The sequence below is a fragment of the Fukomys damarensis genome, unplaced genomic scaffold (genome assembly GCF_012274545.1).
Source record: "Fukomys damarensis isolate Sample0158 unplaced genomic scaffold, DMR_v1.0_HiC HiC_scaffold_38, whole genome shotgun sequence".
Classification (NCBI taxonomy): Eukaryota; Metazoa; Chordata; class Mammalia; order Rodentia; family Bathyergidae; genus Fukomys; species Fukomys damarensis.
In genome coordinates, this window is record NW_022900950.1 from 77,296,244 (window position 1) to 77,311,585 (window position 15,342).

Sequence of the window (15,342 nt, forward strand, 5' to 3'; positions counted from 1 at the left end):
GCATCATGAAAACCTGGTCTCATAGAAGTTGGGAGTAGCCCAGTGGTTACCAGGCCTGGGGAGAGGTGGGGGGATGGGAATGGAAGCCCTTAGTCAAGGGGGGAGTTGGCAAGTTACAGCTGAAGAAGGGGTCCTGATGGCCTATGGCATGGTAGGTGACCGCAGAGAAGAACGCACTTCATGTTTCAAAATAGCTTCAAGAGTGGACTTTGAATGTTCTCACCACAAAGAAACAGTTCTGTTTGCTTTGAGATGTAGAGATATCTTGGTCACTAGGAGTATTCAAGTGCAATTTGTACAGTCTTACAGGAATCATTTTACTGTTGATTAAAGTATTGGTCCAGAGCATCTGGAGAGATAACCCAGAGTCACTGATTTCGAGATTCAGTTGGACCGTGGGGCTTTGAGAGCTTGAGCAGCTGCTATATCATGCTTCTCCTGCAGCCAGGTAACGCGTGTGTCTTTGCGTGTGTCACCCACGGTGAGAGTTTTCTTCTCACTCTGAGTTCTGGCTCAGCTTCCAGAGTGGAAGGCAGAGTGTGATAGGATGCCTCGGTGTGCATGGTTTAAGAGTCACTTGCAGAGAACTGGGTGTTTCTCGGCTTGCTGGAATCACAGGACAAGATCCCGGCACCTCGCTGGGTGTTGGGAGGCTGCAGAAACCCAGGCTTTCTCTCTGGACACAGTGACAAAGAGCTAGGCGTTTGTGACCTCAGGGGTTTGGGCTGACTGAAACTCTGGTGATTGATTCTTCCCTGAAAGAGTCCAAGGCTGGAACTGGAGTTGCTTGACGGCGAGATCAAAGATTGTGGCTACAAAAGGAGCGGTCAGTCCTGAGAGCAGTCGGTGGGCAGGAGAAATGGATTGCTTCCCCAAGCCAGAGGCAAGAGCTGGACGGTGGCCAGGTGTGAGTCAGTAGGAAGGAACGCTAGGCCAGGAGGCACTCCTCTCTGAGTACCGCCTGGGCAAAAGTGGAGCGCCAGTGGCGAGTCATCTGCTGGCCAGAAATGTACTGCTTGAGTTAAGAAACAGGACAACATTAGCCAGACGACGGGGTGAGAGCAGAGAAGAGAATGAGGAACTGCCAGATCCAAGCCCAGACAAACAGCATTTGGGCACCCGCCATGACAGAAGGCCCACATTTCATGTTGCAAGCGCACCCGTCCCTCCAGAGTGTGTCCTCCTCCCTCTCATTCTTCCCCTCCCCCTCCTAAGGGAGCCATCCGGAGTGTGGGGAGGGGGCTGGGCTGCTGGAGGAGCAAGGGGCGAGGACGGTGAGGCAAACTGTGGAGACTGTGGAGGGCCTGGGCTGGATGGGGGCTGGGACGGGGAGAAGTGGGAGAGACGGGACTGCGACGTACTTCTGTGAGTACCTATAAGTACTTTGCGTAAGGTACGTTTTATATGAGCTCCTTTCTGTCAGTCCAAGTGAGACGAAGCTGGGTCGAGCAGACAGAGACAAGGAGGCCAGGAGGCGGGTTTATGGCCCTGGTGGGGACTGTTTTCAACTCACCTCTCTCCATGCACGGCCACTTCATAACCTGCTCCAATCGCCGGGGCAAACCTTCCTATGCCAAGCTCAGCTCCCAGTGCCACGTGGCTCTGTCTTGCAGCGGCAGTTCCGTGCTGCTCTGCTCACCACACTCTGAGCTCTAGGTCGTTGGAGACGTTCTTCTCGTGGCCTGGTAGAATACTGATGTTTTCTCTCTCCGCTGTCGTTGCCTTCCAGAGTGTACAATGTGGTCAGCGTCAGAGGTGAGTGACTCGAGGACGTTAGTTTAACTCACACGTTGAACGGTGGCTGAAGGGCTCTTTTTTCTTGGGGTTACTTTTTCCTATTCCTCAGCCACGTCTTCCAGTGATGACTCTTCATGTTCAAATCACTTCCCGCCTGGGTCAAATAAGAGAATGGAAAGAATGTTAGTGTATAATAACGCCATCCTTAACAAGTGGACTGAAGACGCAGGACGAGCCTGGCACTTGTTCGCCCTAAAACGGAAATTGTAAGTTGAAGGTGGATAAATTTCATATTTAAGGTCAGATCTGCAGAGGACTGTAACACTGATGATGCCCAAGCAGGCTGTGAGGAGCGAACCCCACACCTGGAGGCTGTTTACAGAAGTGAGTCTGGCTGAAGCCTACATGCCAAGGTCAGAGTGACTCACACCTAAGTTCCGTTCCCACAACTAAACCTTCAGACTAGAAGGACAGTGTTCTAACTACATTTGTATATTTTGTCTATGCTATTCCTAATTTCAGAATGCTTTGTCTTGTCCTTTATGAGCCTTGTTCACGTTAATTTCCATAGAAACCACATGTCGCCTTTACCCCAGTTGATTGCCAATAAAAGTCAGTGCCTGGGCTGCCCAGCACCTCTGGTAGTTGCACCGGCATTGGTCGTCCTGGCCCCAGATTTCTCTCTTAGTCCTGTCTCTTAGTGCATCTTTTTTTCTCAGGTCTGCGTGGCACACTGGGCAGGTGGGGACTGGAACCTGACTGCAGGGATCTCTGGCACAGATCTTCTAAGTACAGCACCTAAAATGTACCTGATTTTGAAGTTCTTGGTCCTGATTGATCCTTCTCCTCCGGCAAAGGACCGAAGACCGGGAGGGCTGCACTGAAGGGATTCAACGTGTGACGGACGCGTAGGAAAGGACCTTGAAGGGGAGGAACGAGGCAGCACTTCCTCCTGGGAACACCGAGAGTGGAGCCCCAGTATCTGGAACCTGAGTGACGGACGGTGGGGAGAGAGTCACTCAGAAATCTGATGTCTTTGGACTCCCTGAGGGCCAAAATGTCTGCTCACTTCCTTCCTTTAAAAAAATGTGTCTAACTGATACATAAAACAAAAATTGAAAATATTAATGGGGTAGTCAGGGATTCAGCTCAGCGGTTTGGTGGCCTGCCTTGCAAGCGCAAGGACCGGAGTTCAATCCCCGGTACCCCCCAAAAAAATTAATGTGGTGCCAGGCAATGTTTTAATAGGTGCATACAGCACAGTGTTTGAATCAGGCAAAACACCTCAGATGTGTACCACCACTGTGGTGAACACTTTGAAACCCTTCTTGACCGTTCCTAATGCTGTTCAGTCCTCAAGTGCCCACACCCTTCCAACACACTGTGGTAATCAAATCATTCTTCCTCCTCCTGGGCCGCAGGGCCAACTCCCCAGTTTTGTCCCAGGTTCGCAAACTCTGGACCTCTCCAGCCGCTGTGCTGTATTCCCCTCTTTCTCAGTGCCCAAGAGCCAAGAATCTTTTCACACTGCTCCTCCTTGTTCCAAACCCCTCTGTAAATCATGCTCCCTCCTGGATGTGGTTTTGACAGATGATTTTTTTTTCAGATTCGAGTCTCCTCCTCTCACCTCATATTCACCGGGTGTCTCCTGCACATTCGTGCCATCTCTGCTTAGCGGTCCACCCCTCTGGGGCGCTTTGCCTGCACCTGGGCCGGGGGGGGGGCACCTCCACGTGGTCTGAAGACCCCAGGGCTTTATCTCAGGTGTGCTTGGCACATGTCCTCTTCCACATCTGCTGTGACCCAGCAGGGCTGGTGCAGTGAGAGTAGGCCTGACCCTCAGGGTCCAGCGCATACCCGGTGCTCATCAGACACTTCTACACCCTGCGATCGATCCATGTTAAGGGTATTAGAAGGCTCACTTCGCTGTGAAACTTAGAATTAACCCATTTGCCTTCTGGGACCTGAAAACCAGTACTGATTTTTCCAATTCTTCTTGGAAAATTCTAGATTTCGATTTTAATATTCACTTGATGAGGTACATACATAGCAGGATTCACCTTACTTGTGTTTCTCTGGTTGTTTATATTTCTCTTTTACAGAACTTGTACATTTTATTATAAAAATCTCGGTGTGAAACCTGTCACTCTCAACACGGCCAGCACACAAGTGAGTGTGCCTCTTCATCTCAGCTCTGGGCTCTCCACACAGTAGGCACTCAGAGTCCTTGTGCGCCAACTTTGCCTACAGAAAACAATCCTTTCAGAAAAGTGACCCCTCTAGTGGCCAAACTACATCAGCACATTTTTCTCTACTCCAATCAACTCAAAAGAGGAGCCACAGTTTGGCAAATGCAAAAAGTAAGAATTAAATTTTGGTCTCTTAATCTTCTTATATGATAACAACACCAGTGCTTATCTTTTGTATGCCTTTGGAGTAAAGACAAAGGAAACGTGAAAAAGAAATCAACTAGTACTCTTGCTTTGCTACATTTTTGTGCACTGGTAACAGGGAATATAGCTTAATGCTATACTTTTCCTACTCGGAATCTAGTAGATTCTTGATACATTTACAGGATTGCCTTGTTTATGTTTGTCTTGATGCCACATATTTCCACAGAAGCATATTTTCATTCATCTCTTCATGTTAATGGAGCTTAACATTTGTTGAAAAATTACTGTTATTTGCTCAAAACATTCTTAGCATTTTTGCATTACTTACATGATTTTGCAAGATTTTTGTTTGTTTGCTTGTTTTTGTTTTGTTTTCTTCTTTTGGTACCGGGATCGAACTCAGGACCTTGAGCTTTCGAAGCAGGTGGTGGAATTGCTGAGCTAAAATCCCCAACCCAGCTTACATGATTTTGGAGGAGATAAAATAAATGACTCCAGTTTTCACACGTGCTACGTGTAACCCCTTTGGGAATTGCTTTCCTAGTAGTTTCATGATGCAACAATGATTTATGGGTCGGCTTTGATCTCAAGTTGACGAGACACTATAGGCTTTGGCTGTGGTAAGCTCCTATTCAGAGGGACTTAGTTATATTCAAGAGGGCCTTTGAGATGGGAATGACTTGGGCTCACCTTATTCAAAGCATGTGTGAATGGGGGTTCTTTTATTTAAAGAGTCTCCTGTGGTCATCCTGATCGTGTGTATGTGAATTTATTCATTCGTCAAGTCTTCAGGGGACGTTAGCACATGCTGGAGTTTAGAAACAAGGGCAGCGAAGGGGAGTGGGTGTGAAAGCAGTAAGTCGAGGTGGCTGCTGGAATTTGAGTCAGAGGGTTACCTTAGCCGGGTGCTGTTAGGAGGCAGTGGAGGTGATGCACATGAGGCATGCCTGTGAGAGGTCCTCCGGTCACCGGGGTGTGCTTGAGGCCAATGGCTCATTCTGGCTCACTCTCTGCCATGACTTGCTGCCTTGCCACAGCCCCAAAACCACAGGGCCAGGCAGTCATGAACTGAAAGTACCAAAACTGTAAGCTAAATAAAACTTTTCTCTATATAAATTGATTTTCTCGGGTTCCATACTTACAGGAATGGACAGCTAGCTGATGAAATAGAGATTGTCCCAAAATCTTGTGGTAGCAGGGGCATGAGTCATCCACACAACACAAGGAGTTTTAGAAAGCTTCCGGAAGGAGATAATGCTTGGGCTGTGAATTAATATGGAGATGGACATGAGAGAGGAAAGGAAAAATTGCAAGTAAAAGGTAATAGGAAAGTAGGGTAGAACGGGATGTTTGGTAGGAAGTCCAGGCATGACTGATGTGAGACATCCCAGCAATTTAGACACACAGCGGAAGTGCTGAGAAATGTAGAAAAAACGGCAGTCAATCCAGTCCTGAAGTCATGCCATGTTATTTTGTTAGAGTGGAAAGAGGTCAAGGAATTTTAAGACGGGGAAAAGATGCGGTTGAATTTGCCTGAAAGAAGTGTGAATTGGAGAAACATAAGACTAGAAAAAGCAAGACCAACTCAGAGGCAACTTAAATAACTCGCATAAAGATAGTGAAGGCCTTAGACAGAACAGCGGTCAGGACTAGAAGGGAGAGAGGGATCTGGGAAAACATTTAGAAGATACAGTCATCAGTTTGTGAGCTCAGAGAGGAAAGGAATTAAGGATGACTTTGCGGGCCCTAGACTGGGTGATGAATTAACCACAATTGTTGATGTTTGTCTGTTTGTTGTCCTACAGTTACTCTGGTTCTGAAGCTCAGATCAGGAGGGTTAGGTGTGGAATCACCAGGCAGACTCCAGGAAGGTTTCTGTTTTTAATAGGCAGAGCAATTGCTTATATAATCAAGGAGCTAGGGGAGGGACACTGTATGCTGGGCACAACATGATTGGTTGATGCTCTCCTACTTCTACATAAGGTGATCTTCTGGGTGAGTGATGGAGGCAGTGAATAAAGTCTCAACACATGAGAGTAAGCATTCTCAAACTCCTGAGTATCCCCTAGCCTGCTAGGAGAGGTGCGTGCGATGCACTTGGCTCAGCCATGCTTGAATTTCTCTCACACACAATGATTCCATTTACAAGTCCCAGGAAACCTATGTAAAAGTACAAATTCCTAATGATGAATGTATATCTTGCATACCTAAAATGTACCAAAAAACTTAGTTTAAAAAAAATTGAAAGTATGGTTAATAACACAGCTCAGTGGTAGAATTCTTGCCTATGTACACAAGGTCCTGAGTCGAATCTACAGAATCACCACCGAAGAAGGGAGGCTGAGGTGGGGCCTACACAAGTCCATCCCAGCACTCTGGCCAGGATTTAGAGGCAACACAAGCTGTTAGATACTCAGAAATGCTCCCATTTGACCGGAGGCACATGCCATGTGCTCCTAGCTAATAAAGACTGTTTTGCTAAAGGAGATGATGGGCTGTTAATCAGGTTTGGTGAGCAGGAGTTCGCAAGTCCTGCAGATGTCCTGGTTAGATGGGTGTGAGCCAGCAAGTAAGCCGTAACACAATTCAGAGACCTGGCACATTGATGGTATTTTAGGAACCCAGTGTTCAGAAACAGGCTGTATCCTTCTTTCTATTCAAGAAGATAGACAGACACACACTGTGTAACGTCTTGCTCAACATTTACAGTACTGGCCCCAGAAGATTCTATCACCCAGCAAATACACACTGTGATTACACAGAGAAAATATCCCATAATGTGCACTTCTCAGATCATAATCATACAGTTAAGCAACAGGAGACACTACTAACACAGCTGACATTTCCCCAGCAGCAAATCCCAAGACAAAGTTACAGTTTAACAAGTTCATCAGAAAATGATCCCAGAGAACACCACCAGGAGTACAGAAAGAGCAACAAAGAGGAATATTTTACAAACCAATTATGATTCTGTCTAAGTGGAGATTTATGCCATGGGAAATCTAGAAAGCAGTAACGCTTGAACTTGAAACTCACTCCACTAACATTTATCAGCTACTTCCTTTCCCCTGCAGTCTCGATGCCCACCATCTGCTGCTCTCATCTCCACTCATCTTGTTTGTTTTCCAGGTAGAGTAGCACAGACCTCGCCCTGGAGGAGCTGGGGGCTTCTGATGTCTTTGCCCAGTGGTAGCTGCTGCCACTGCCCATCCATGAATGTTATCGGGAGCCACATGAGCAGCCACAGACACTGGAGTCTTCAGAAGGTGAAGTAGAGATATAAATCCTTCCTGTTCCATTGCGGAGCATCAACTCCCCTCTCATGCTAATTGGTATCAACCAGGTCAGGTATAGGAAACTTCTTTCTGTGGGCACGGCATACCCTAAAGGACCACCAGGCAGTTAGGCCTTGTCAGAGTCTTACATTACCTCTGCTGGGTGATTTGCTATAGCCCAACACCCAGAGACCTGTGCCTCTCATCCAGTGGAATTCTTCCAGTCTGGATCCACAGCCATCTAGCTTACTCTCACCCATTAGAGTTCCCTACAGTGGCCACAGAGGTAAAGTATATATTGCATGGTGAAGGTCAACACTAGGGCTCTATAGGTAACAACTTTCGCCTGACATTTTAGCTATCTTTTTATGATTGCAACATTGTATCAGATCAAGAGCTTCCAGGTCAGTCCAGAGCTATAAAGATCAGTGGATTCCACTATAATAAGACCATTGAGGTAATGTTTTTTAAGATGTTAGTGAATGGGTTAAAAAAAACAGTAAGGATATAGAAGATCTTAATAACACTATGGTACTTACCACCAAAACTAATAACTGCAATACACGCATTCTTTTCTAGTTTGAACATTCACCCAAAAAGCCCATTTTATGAGGTCAGTGCAAATACACAGAAAAATACCACCCAAATAAAGAAAATTACAGGCTATAGAGATAAAAATCATTAAAAATTTAAGTATTTCCAACTCAATAAAGCATACTTTAAAAGGTAATATGTCCTTTAAAAGTAGGATTTGTTCCTTTAACTCAAGATTGGTTCATTTGGAAAGACTTGGAAATCTGTGATCATCTTAAAAGAACATAAATGAACTATGTGATTATCTAAATGGATGCATTTTAACAAAAATTAATAGATTCTTTGTAAACTAAGAAGCAAAGGGAACTTTCTCAACCTGATTTAAAAAACATCTACCTTTTAGCTATCAGCCCAAACTCATCCAGCTGCATGGGCAATGGGGAAAGTTGTGGATTCTCAGTGAGACCAGGATGGAAGCAAATGCGAAGCTTCTCAGTCCCGTGTCTCATTTCCATGTCTCATCGTACTGGGAATTCTGGCCATTGTAATAGACAAGAAACAGAAAGTAGAGACATAGAGATTGAGGCAACAAAGAAAACTTTTTATATACAGGCAGCATTAGTTAGTTGCACAAGATTTCCATAACAAAGTAACAAACACGGGATGGTTTAAAAGTGAAGGACTCTGATTCTCCTGCAGCTTCTGGAGGAGGATGTGGCATCTTTTCCAAGCCTCTGGTGGACTTGTATTGGTTTGTAGCTGTGCAGGTACGAAGGGTCACTGTCTTCGCGGGATACTCTCGCTCTGCACACTGCTGTCACACGGGGCTACATTCTCATGAGTCGCCAGTCGTGTTGAGTGGTGACCCACCCTCCTAATTTCGTCCTAACTTCATTAAATCTTTGAGACTCCTTTTCCAGATAAACTCATAGATATGACTATGTGGTAAGGTTACAAGTATCTTACTGGAGGACACATGCAACTCAGAACAAGAAGTGGCAATTGTGTCCATAGAAAATCATAAGGAATCCACAAAAACTTTTAGAATTAGTAAGTGAATGAGCTAGGCCAAACTGGTCCATTAAAAAAATCAATCAATATATGTCCGTTTAATGAACATGCACAATTTTTAATAGCAATAAAAACTTTTTTTACATTTGAGGACAAACTTCACAACTGCATACAACAATCTGCACTGAAAACTAACCAGCACTGCTACAAGTGACTAGTAACCAAAATTAATGGAGATAATTTGCTCATCTAATGGAAGACTAGACACTATTCTGGTGTCAATTCTCCCTGAATTTATCAATGGTTTTAAAATAATGCCAGCAAGCTTTTAGGATAGAATTTGACAAGCTGATTCAAATTATATGGGACAAATCAAAGCAATTTTAAAAAGAAGGAACAGGCCTGAGGTACTTGATTTCAAGTTCCACTTTAAAGCTATAACAGTTAAGATATGTAATATTAGCAAAAGAAGAGAAACAATGACCTGGGGAACTCAGCAGAGAATTTAGAAATAGACTGCAAAATGCCAAAGAATTTCAAGAAGGAAAGTAAAAATTTTTATGGTTTTGGAACAACTAGGTTCTCATATTGAAAAAATATTATTTCCATATCTAAATGTTAACTTGAAGTGAATCGCAAGCCTAAGTATAAGAGCTTAAAGAATTAAAACTTTCAGAAGAGAATACAGGAGAAAAAAATCTTTCAGTACTGAGTAGGCAATCCCTGTTGAAATTCCAACAGTATATTTCACAGAACTAGAGAAAACAATCCAAAAATTCATGTGGAATCAGAAGAGACCTAGAATAGCAAAAGCAATTAGAGGCAACAGAGACATGGCAGGGGATATCACAATCCCCAACTTGAAACTATACTACAAAGCCACTGTGACAAAAACAGCATGGTACTGGCAAAGAAACAGACCTGAGGATCAGTGGAATAGATTAGAAGATGCAGAAACAACTCCTGACGTACTCAACTACCTGATCTTTGACAGAGGAGCCAAACACCCTTTTTGGAGGAAAGATAGCCTCTTCAATAAATAGTGTTGGAAAAACTGGATTGCAACCTGCCAAAGATTAAAACTAGACCCCTGTCTTTCACCATGCACTAAACTAAAATCCAAGTGGATTGAAGATCTAAATATTAAAACAGAAACACCAAATTTATTGGAAGATAAATTAGGTAGAACTCTTAAAGATATCACCATAGGAAAAGACTTTATGTAGAAACCTTCAGTAGCATGGGAACTAGCACAAAGAATCAGCAATTGGGATCTCATCTTTTTTAAAAGCTTCTGCACTGCCAGAGAAATCGCAAGGAGAGCTAAGAGATAACCCACAATGTGGAAAGAAATTTTTAGCAGCTGTTCCTCAGACAAAAGTCTATCTAGAATATATAAAGAATTAAAAAAAAAATCAGACCCCCCAAATATAAAGACCCAATTCAAAAATGGGCATCTGGGTTCGGGCGCACGCACGGCGAGAAGCGGGGAGTTGTCATCAGCAAGACGGCTGCGAGCGGTCTGAGGCAGGGTGCTGCTGCAGCCAGCACCGCCGTGAAGCCCATTTTCAGTCGGGATATTAACGAGGCCAAGCGGAGGGTGTGCGAGCTCTACCGCGCCTGGTATCCGGAGGTGCCGAACACTGTGACCTTATTCCACCTAGCCATCCCTGTGAAACAGGGACGGGATAAAGTCCGAGAAATGTGTATGAAGAATGCCCACGTCACAGACCCCAGGGTGATCGATCTTCTGGTGGTTAAGGGAAAGATGGAACTGGAGGAAACAAATAAAAGCGTGGAAGCAACGGACACATGTAATGCGGTTCTTCCATGAAACAGAAGCATCAAGGCCAAAGAATTTCCTGTCCAAGTTCTATGCTGGCCATGACCCATTAAGCCACTTTGCTCAGTGGGAAGGTGCATGTTATTTAATTATTTTAGAGTACAGATAAATCAGTGATATGGTCGCAAAAAAAAGGGCATCTGAAATAAATAGACATTCCTCAGACTAAGAAGTAAAAGCAGCAAATAATCATATCAAAAAATGTTTAACATCGCTGGTCATTCAAGAGATGCAGATGAAAACAACACTGAGATTCCACTTCACCCCATTAAGAATGTCTGCTATCAAGAACTCAACTAATAACGAATGCTGGTGAGGCTGTGGGAAGAAAGGAACCCTTCTTCATTGTTGAGGGGAGTGCAGACTGGGCCACCACTGTGGAAATCAATGTGGAGATACCTCGAACAACTCGGATCAGAAGTCCCATTTGACCCAGCTATTCCTCTGCTAGGATCCTTCCAAAAGAATTAAAAGAATCACATCACAGCGATATATGCTGACCCATGTTTATATGGGCACAGTTTGTAACAGCTGAAACAAACAGCCTAATTACACATCAGCTGGAGACTGGATAAAGAAGATGTGTTGTCGTTTTTAATAAAATGGAGTACTGCTCAGCCATAAAGAACAAGAAACTAGAGACCTTTATAGCTAAGTGGATGAACATTGAGGTCATACTCTTAAGTGAAATTAATAAGTTACATGTGTAAATACTGAAGAGTTTCTCTGGTGTAAAGAAGTAAAAGTGTAAACAGGATTAAAATGTATAATTGATATTGTGTAATAGGAAAAAAAGTCTAAAAGAGCAGAGGAAGTGGGAAGGGCAGGGGAAAGGCATAAAGGGAAAGGAAGAAATATGAGAAAAGGAGAAACATGGATACAAAGTCTTTGTAAACAGGAAAGAGTGGAGGGGGTGAAGGGAGGGCCGGGGAATAGGGAAAAATCAGAACCTGATAAGTCATGTAAAGGTCAAGATCCCAATGACGAACGTATCTGTATTGCATACCTACAAAGTACCAATAAATTTAATAAAGATAAAAAACAACAGAAAATGTAAACTCTTGCTATCGCAGAGCCCTTAGCAGAGGACAACACAGAAACCACCACTAACACTTTGTAACTCATATGTAAAAATCCTAAACACTTGAGGAATAATTTGGTTATTAAATTTTTTTCTTTTCTCTCTCTCTCTTTTTTTTTTTTTTTTTTTTTTTTTTTTGGTACCTGGGATTGAACTCAGGTCCTTGCATTTGCAAGGCAGGTCACCAAGCTGCTGAGCTAAATCCCCAGCCTTAAATTTTTTTCTTTAGAAATATTTTTACTAGATCTTTATCTTTCTCCCTTCAGAATGTCCTTCTTCCTCGGATTTCACAGTCTGTTTCCTTCCTGTACAAGTTTCTTTTTATTTCTTTCTTTTAAGCCATTGTTAATATTGTTAGAGGTGTGCATAATCCACCAGAAATGTCTCTAAGGCTCGGGGAGGTGTGCGTTTTCCTCCACATGAAAGAACATGAGAACTATTTACACCTATAGCTATCTATCTTTTTCTACCCCACAGGAAAGAGACACAGAGATATGCATTGAGGTGGAAAACAGAATAATTGGATATTGAATGAGAAAATACTAGAAATTTGAAGTATCTTAAAATAAACCAGGTAAATTCCAAGTTTTGCTGTTGTGGAACTGAGCAACAGAAGCATTCTTTTTTCCCTTTCGTGGGGGGCACCTATGGTAGAATACAGAATTTCTGATTGTGCATGTTATTGGTTTTGCCATTCCGTACAAAAATAAATTAATATCCTGGGCAAATGATGTTTTATTAAAAATATCTTTAAAACTTTAAAAACTAAATCACAGACGAAAACTCATTCCTAGATTCAAAAATATGTGCCTCCTTTCTCTTGCTACGCTTTCAGTCTGACAGATCCGTGCGAGTCGGGGTTGAGGACGCCACGCGGAGTCAGCCGCCAGGGAACGACCTCTGCACGTGAGGTGCGTTGGATGGGACAACGGAGAGACAAGAGCTCTTCCTAGACAGTGTCTGACACTGTGAGGCAAACATTAGTTATGCGTTTAAAGACTGATTTAAGTAGTTCTATTTTTTCTGAACTAGGAAGGCAGTTTATTAGTACCACAGTATTATAAAATCTCAGCTAATATGAATTTTGGGGGTTTTGTATTTGTTCTGTTCCCTCTTTGGCAGTGCTGGGTATCAAATCTGTCTTCACACAAGCTCACCGAGTGTGACGTCAAATGCAAATTCCTCCCTTTATTTTCTAGCTTGTAGGTTACAGTTTAATACATCTGTGTGTGAGTGCATGCGGCTATTAAACAATGATTAACAAAATGTTAAATAGTAATTACAGCCCGATATGTGTAGTTTCTAATGTAATGAATTGTCCCAGATGGGGGAAGTTGCTTCATTTGTTCCACAGCAGTTTACTTTTTAAAATAGTAACTCAGAGCTAAAAAGAATTCCCCAAGTCACATAAAATGCAAAATGAATTATTTAATCAATTTCCTATAGATATAAATATACATAAAACCATAACATTTATAACCCATTCACTTGGGTGGCGCTGGGAACTGGTTCTATCCAGACAGAAATGGTAACTCGTATCTAATATCCATATGCCTTCCCACACAGACATACATGTTAAGCAGAAACATACAAACTTCAAAATAAAAAAAAAAGAATTGCATTTGACATTACATTATCAAAACACTAAGAAGTCACCATCTTAGAAGTTATTTTCTAAAATGATGGCAACTGGAATGAAGCAGTTGTTAAACAGACATGTGAACCATCTGTCATGCAAGAGCTTTCCATCGGAAAGAATTAACTCTATTTGAGCTAGCCAGACAATATGAGCCAGGGCTGTTCATGGGACATTAGAAAGAGCCTTGGAATACAGGAAAGAATCCAAACGCAGTACGGACACATACATCTTTGCTTCCCTTTTGGAAATGCCCATCTTGTCTTGTCAGCTCACCAAACAAAATGATGCGCAAAATTTCCACTTTAGTTTTGACATGAACTCAGGTAGTTCGAATGTTTTCCATAATTTGCACCTCCTTTTACTCCAGATCCAGCTTTGACAGTCAAGTGAGGAAATGAGCTCCACAGGGCTCCAGTCACCCCAAATTATGTCAGAAGTAGCTGATGTTCCTTCTGCAACTTCTTTCACGAAATGTAGGATGGGTGAGACTGCATCTGCCGACTTTGCGTTTTTGTTAATTTCACTCAACACACATCAACGCAGATGGTAAATATAGAATGACGCACGCACAGTGCTAGGTGGCCAGTGGGCATGGCTAAGAGAGAAAAAAGTCTTGAAAGCAAAATCTCTGTCATCAACAATTTCAATATCAGGGAGGATGTGTTTAGAAAAGGTGGAAAATACTCTGTATAACCATTACTCTTGGGCAGTGAGGTGAAGGGTTTATCCTGCACGATTTTTAAGCAAGATGAGAGAGATTCATCTGAGGTTATACCTAGTGATGGTGAAAAAGGGACAAGAAGATATGAAAAGGTGTCTTTATAGAGTTAAAATAATTATTTAGGGTTCTCGTGATCTTGAAACAACATTGATTATAAAACTACCTGTTGAATTAATGAATGACAGCCGTCTGAGGAGAGAGAGAGAAAAGGAAAATAAAAAAAAAACAGAAACAAAAACAGCCCTGAGTGTCTTAGCAACTAGTTGAGATGTGTTACATTCAATTTCAAAAACATTAAAATAGAAAAAAAATACATTTATTAAAGAGGCTTCCAGTGAAGGTGTTTGGCTCCTTTGTCAAAGATTAGGCGGCTGAATGTGCTTAAAATTGTTTGTTTCTTCTATTCTGTCCCACTGACCTTCAGCCTGTTTTTGTTTGTTTGTTTGTTTATTTTTGTTTTGTTTTGTTTTGTTTGCCAGTGCTATGCTGTTTTTATTGTAATAAAACTTCAAATGAGGGATTTTGATGCCTTCTAAAACTAGAGATTCCATTTGACCCAGTGATTCCTCTTCTGGAATAGTTAAATCTTGGAAACAGCCCATATTTCCATCAAAATATGAATGAATAAAGAAAATGTGATATTTATATACAGTGAGGTACTCCTCTGTCACAAAGAAGGAAAAATTGAGTCATTGGTAGAAAAATGGATGCACCTCAAGGCCATAATCTTAAGTGAAATAAATGGGACACGAAATTTGAATATCAAATTGTTTTTCTCCTTGAGAAACCAAAGGGTAAATAAGAAGCATAATGGAGGGTAGATACTGGGAAGTAGGAAGAACATGTTTGCATGGGAAACGGAACAAGGGACAGGGCAGAGGAGGGAAGAAAGCGAACGGGGGAAAAACTAGAGAATGGAAGGAAAAATGGAAACAGAGTTTCATAAATGGAGAGGGGAAGCAGAGTTGAGGGGAGGGGAGGGGAATGGGAGAACTAAATTGACATATATCAGGCACAGGTAAAGTCCCTATGATGCATGTGATCATTATATGTGACAAATATGTACTAGTCAAAATAAAGATAAAAAGAAATACCTCCAGACTGCAAT

General features: G+C 42.6%; 1 long non-coding RNA gene and 1 pseudogene across 1 annotated transcript; both read left to right on the forward strand.

Annotated features, from left to right (window-relative positions):
- The first annotated feature begins 454 nt into the window (after positions 1 to 454).
- Positions 455 to 6,353, forward strand: LOC104864759. Its single transcript, XR_780983.1, has 4 exons — positions 455 to 1,755; positions 1,847 to 2,003; positions 2,457 to 2,740; positions 3,840 to 6,353. It is a non-coding gene; the product is annotated as an uncharacterized LOC104864759 (long non-coding RNA).
- Positions 6,354 to 8,375: 2,022 nt separating this feature from the next.
- LOC104864800 lies at positions 8,376 to 10,971 on the forward strand (annotated as a pseudogene).
- The last annotated feature ends 4,371 nt before the right edge of the window (positions 10,972 to 15,342 follow it).